The following is a 6394-nucleotide window of genomic DNA, read 5'->3' on the forward strand; positions in this document are numbered from 1 at the left end:
TCAAATTGAGTGAAAACCCAAGTGTATTATAACGCTCTTTTTGTTAAGTCACTAAGACCATCAACTATCTATATTTGAGAAGCTGGTCGACTCACAGGTAGTTAACATTTGGATTTGAACCCAGCATCTCAGTGGTGCTGGCAACTTTTTTGTACATTTGTCCAAATGTAATTTCGTTAAATACTGTACTAATCTTATGTTATACTGTACAGCCCTTGTCTATCCCCTGCTGAATGAAGGCCTCCCCCATCCCATGTTAGTCATCGGGGATATATGACCATACTTCACCAAGCTGGTCAGTGCAGGTAGGTGAATGTGAGGCCCATGATCGATGTTACTGATATTAGCGGTGACCTGGGCCTGAACCCAGGTGACTGGGCTAATTGTGCAGTGCGCTAACCATTGTAGCACTGCTCTCCTCCACAAAAAATGTACAGCAGTTTGCTGTCTCAAAGGAGGAGGAGATGAAAGTCTGCTCACCGTATTCCCTGCTATGTGCGAAAGCACAACGAATGTCATCAAACCCACGCCCAGATGCCCGACAAAGGTATCCTAGTGACAGTAAAAGCGGCCCTTCCCAATGAAATGTGAATTCCGCCCCCCGTTGCTGCAAATAATGCAGCTGAACATTGAGGGCATCTCTGGTGCAAAATGCCATTGCATCACGAAGATGCTCAAGTTTCAAAACATCATGTCCTGGCGCTGAAGAAAGAAACATTAATCTGTACCAAGAGTACCCTCGCTTAAATATAAACAGTTACATCCATATTTGGTCGGCCTTGCAACGTACGTGAAGACCGACCTGAGGGATTCGGTAAAGGTCCTCTCCTAGGTTCTACCCCAGGTCCCTAGGAGTTACTCTCGACCAGACCACCACCACCACCTCGAACAAGCCAACAGAAAAACAAAAGCACGAGGAAACATGATTCAGAAACGTGAGATTGTAGGGAAGCAAACGCCCACACGTTGCAGAAATGTAAGCAGTCTGGAGTGCGAGCTCTCATACCTCGTCGATATCAAAATCATACAGTCCTTGGTGCCATCAGCGGCACCCTAAACTCCTCCACTCCTGTGGCTTCCTGTGCTGCCGAACAAGATGAAGAGAAACATCACTCTGCTGCTCCAACAATACCTAATAGAACCCCCACGGGAACCCTTCTCCGGATTCGCGCCTCCTTTTGAGCAGCCGAAAATAAAGACACGGGCACCCGCTGATCACAGCACTGCTGGTGGTGGAGTGGCTAGCGCCCTGCGCTACAAACCCGGCCACCCGAGTTCGATTCCTGCTCAAGGCCAACACCAGTGACGGTTATCTGAACCGGTCCTGGGCCTCCCCGAGGTCAACTCAGCCTTAAATTAATACCTGGTGCGGTGTGTAAACATCGTTAATGGGGATACAAAGCCGACCGGACGTGGTGCTGGCCACCCACGCTCGCGTGTGCCGTGCCGGCCTTCATAGGTACTCGCTTAACAGCACTTGCCCCAACAGTCTGTTGAGTCTACACACGGGGAATCTTTGTCATTGGTTGTGACCAGCACGGGCCGCCGTGGACGTGGCGGACGGCAACGCCGTATTGAGGATCCGACTGTGGAAGCACCGGGGGCTGTCTCGCTTCCACGACCAACAAGGGACCTCTCTGCACAGCGCTCCAACGTGGGAGACGCGCGTCCGTCTTGGGGCGCAAACGGGGCGATTAAAGGTCGCGGTCACTGACGAACGCGTGCAACATCGCGGTGGCAACTGCTGATGCCTCCTCCTTGGAATTGTTGGGAAAGAAAACAATTATTCGCCTTCAACTTTGAACTGTAACGCGTATCAACAACTGTTGCTTTTCCTAGCCTGCCGTGCGAAAGAGGCCGACTCATAATGCTGAAAAAGTGCTGCGTTGCACTGTGCTCTTTGAAAAGAATAAATGTTTCAGCAGTCTGCACTTATTTTAATCTTACAAAACAAGATCTATCATCGCGTCTTAACTTCTAATATGGAAATGCCTGAGGCTTAAATGAAGAATGGTGCAATACTGTGAGTGGTCAACACGTTTGATGTTTTGCGTAATACACCAATACACATTGATTTGTATTTATTCACGCTGCTGCATCGTAGAGACGCTCTGCTTTGAGTTGGTGTGTTGCTCTGTAGAAGTCTGTCAAGTTCACTCGATACAAATAAATCATCATCAGCCATGAATTATCCACTGCTCGATAAAGGGCTCATGCCAACAACATACCCGCGATCCTGCGATGACACAATCCATCTCGCTCTCTGAACATGAGTTAGATACAGCCCCAGTTTCCTCTATGAAAATGAGAAAGTTCCATTGTTTTGCTGCTTCCATCCAGAATGCATTTCATTATAATACCCAGTTACTTTATGTTTCATCAAACAGTGCAATGTACCACCGAGGCACTTATAAATAGCTCGTAAAGCCATCAGTGGTGCTCACTTCTTATAAACAACAACTGAAGGTGTCATTTGAAGCACCCACTGTGGCACATAGTTCACCCTCTGCTTTGTTCCCAGTCAACATGTGTTTGTGCTGCTCGAGTTGCTGCGTGTTCATTAATTGCTTTGTAGTTTTGTGCCGGCGAATGAAATATGCTGTGGGTCTGAACTTGGATGTGTGTGAATCCATAATAGAGTTTTTTTGGGTTAGATCGTGATCTAAACCCAAAAAACCTCTATTATGGATGATATTGGTCGCAAAAGCCTACGTGTTAAACTGACGTGTGTGAATGTTTATCACAGAGCTGGATAAAATTACATTTATTGAGGTGCTGTCATCAATTAATCTACCGGTTATCCAATTGATTAATCTAGTAATCAAATACCATACACACCAGTAGGAGGGGCGGAGGGGAGGGGAGCAAGAGTGTCACCTATACCAATGTGTGCCGCTGGACGGGAGGTGATGGGCGGGGATTGGTGATGTGGCCGGCAGCATCATGCTCGGCACGTTGGGCCTGGCTTGTACGGGGGTTTCCCGTCTTCACGAGGCAAGATGTCAAGACAGTTGCTATTACAAAAATAACCGAGGCAATTGACTGCATGTCAACAAAAGACGAATGATTGTGGTGTGCACATGGCCACACATGTGTGTGTCTGTGTAGGAGTGTCAACCTAACATCAGCACTGGATCACAATATCTCATACGCAATGAATTGGCATTTACATGTGCTCCCTAACAGCATTCACTTGCCCCGCCAGCCTGTGTGGGGTTTTCTCTAAAGCAGGTGTGGAGTACAGCCAAAATACCAAGCAGACAGCAACAAAGAACACCATCAAAAGTTGCATTAGGTATAAGAGTGAATACGTTTCTATCCAGGGAACATTGAACGCTAAACTGCCACACCAATCTCCTGACTCCCTGTTCTGGCATCCATTCTGTCACCAAATATCCGCAGAGGAACACAAACTGTAAGGGAATGTACACATTTTCCTGCAAACGACAACCACCTACCCATCAAACCAAGACCCCAGCAATGTCACCTCGCCACTGACTCAAGTCTCGATCCCTTTTCTGCATTTTCACTGCTGTCACCATTCAAGAATTTCATGCATATTTGGAAGAACACTACTGCTGTGCAAACAGGTTGGAATAACGCATCCGTCCAGAATACACACCTCAATCGAGACCCAAACCATCACACCTCCTGGCTGTGACATTCCTCGAAGACACTGCTATATCCATCAGCCACATCAGAACATGAACAGGCCAATGTGCTCATCTCCTTCATAAATGTAAAAGAAAGACAAACCACTGTAGTGCGATTGTGGCCATGCAACCCAAACTATAATAAACCACTGTAGTCTGTGCTCCTTCCACGCAGGAGGAATAGCAACTACACAAACTCTTTGCTGACGCCCTCTCGTCACGGCTATCAGACCTCGGCATTGGCATTGAGCTCCTGAACATATTTCTGCCACAAACAAACAGAATATATTTGTAGGTGTGTGCACGTGCACTTGCTCAACGGTATCAAGCACAACAATAATAATAATGAGAGCAGCACCGGCCAGATGTTTGTTTGTTGGCCCTGCACACAATGAAAGAGGGTGCTGGGTAGCAGCGCACATGGCTGCCTGCCTTCCCGTCTTCCCAGGAGAGCGCATGCTGCACCAAGTAATCATTTTCGGATGAGTTGACCCAAGGGAGACCCCTCACCACATATGGGGGCCGCTCACCGTGACCCTACACGTCACATGGACATACACTGCATTCTGCCAGCAATAGTTTATGCTTCATATGAAGCTCGTCATATATATTCTCGGTTGGAGGTGGGCGGGGGAATCAAAACATTGCATCTATCACCTGGAAGACCCCCCTTGTCCTGTCCCTTTTACTTAGCTACAGTTCCGGCAGAGAATCCAGCCATGCAGCGTGTTCAGTAAAATTCAAACGCTCAACAGAATTACAATGCGGCGGTGGGGGTCTATGTAGAATTTGTCCTGTCGCTTTATTTATGTACACTGCACACCATGGCATTAATATCCCACAAGGCACTATTAAAATTAAGCAAACAAGGGGTTATGTTTTATTGTCTTAATATGTGCTTAAGTGGTTACGTATCGTAGAGCGTCTCAGCCTTTGGCAGAATTTGCCACGTTTATCGGACACATTATGCGCACACCTTTACTGTGGATTATTTTCATTAAAAACAGGAGCGATGTGTGTTCATACATAATAATTAACACCATTTGAAGAAGAACAACCAAAACACTGTGCTTATAAAACACATTAACATAATAATTTGGAGAGTGATAGCTTTGTTGTTTTTTTAAAACGTACAAATTTCAAGTTCATAAATAAATATCACGGAGAATTACCAGGGCTGCCTGCATGTCAATCCAGCTTGCTATCGCCCTCTACCGACGCTTACCAAGATAATCCCTTACGACGGGCCGTGCTGCACGGCTATCTGTCTCCCTTCTCGGTAACTGCACTCGGGATGGCAGCATGAGAGGGGGCCCCAAGGTGGCATTCGTCTGTGACAATTATGTTTAGGTCTCGACAGGCCAGAAGAGACTCACATTCTGAGGCCATAAAGCCAGCAACCCTTGCTTAGCAAGGAAAATTAGCGCAAATTGACGCCTGGTGCCAAGGTTTATGCAAAGCCTGTCCTTGCCCTCTGACGATACCGGGACAAAATCTTACCTCATTCCATTTACTGACTAAACCTGTGTAAAAAAAAATCACATAAGCCCTTCTGCAAACCGCTCTGAACTCGTGACACCATTAGCAATCGTGTTTACACAAATGCTAGTTGTATTTGATTACAAATTAGTAACAAATTAGAGTAGAAATTACATCTTGTTTCTTTTCACAAGGGCGTCAGACTGTAAAACATTTTACAGCGGAAAACATTGCACCGTTATTATTAATATTTTGAGGTCTTCACTCTGCTAAAGAAATGTATAAATTACTCAAAAAAATCATGTTTGGCACGAAGACAAAATATATATGCGGAAATAAAGAAATAAATCCAAATTTGCTGCACCATAAAGCACAATGCAGTCAATATCTGTTGGAGGCAATGACGGCAGGTGACGTTTTACTGCTGTGAGACCATTCCAACTCCGTGAAGATAAACACGCGCGTAGCAGCAGACTTTGAGGCTCTCGAGGTCAAATTTTTCAACGAAACTTTTTTCTAAGAAATGTTCTGATGCAATGCACTCAATGACATTGCGACATTTGTGATTTACCTCACTGAAACTTATTAAGGCATATTGATGTCCGGAAAAAATATAACAACAACGCTTTAATGTGTTGCTCGCGATCAATGCTTTTGCCAGTATCTCCTTCTTCGAGAGCCAACGATAAATGCGAACATGCAGAGGCTTTGTATGCAATATCCAACCGGACATCCGCGATCAACAGCTTTCCGAGTAAAGCAGCAAAGAATTAAAACACGTAGCGCCTTGGTGTCCCACGTGGCAGCTTGAAACACCTGAACCGAACTGTCATGCCTTCCAGGATGCTGGCGATAATTAGGTATTTTGCAAAGAAAGGCTGCACATCTTGCACGTGTCTGCGTTGTGTAAATTTGACGTGCACGGTCGTTAACATTCAAAACCACAGCTCCTTATCAGTTCATCTCACCCATGGATAGTTTGCCTAATTAATATTTTTTGGATGAAGTGTTTGCTCTTTTAGGATGGCATAACATTCAAATGGCATATTTTTAAAAGGCTAATTATATGTGTAGTGGTACACTATGCAGTGCGATAGCATTAAAGTTTAGAATGTAAATTTGTAAGCCTTTATTGCAATTCCCAAAAATACTCTATCAACACAATAGAATTGGCAAACAAGAATAGTGCCCGAGTAGCACCAGAGTAGTGTGCCAAAAGACAAATGAATGCCGACATTTATAAGTAACTCATGTGATAAGCC

This window comes from Lampetra planeri, chromosome 7 (assembly GCF_965212315.1).
Source record: "Lampetra planeri chromosome 7, kcLamPlan1.2.h2, whole genome shotgun sequence".
NCBI lineage: Eukaryota > Metazoa > Chordata > Hyperoartia > Petromyzontiformes > Petromyzontidae > Lampetra > Lampetra planeri.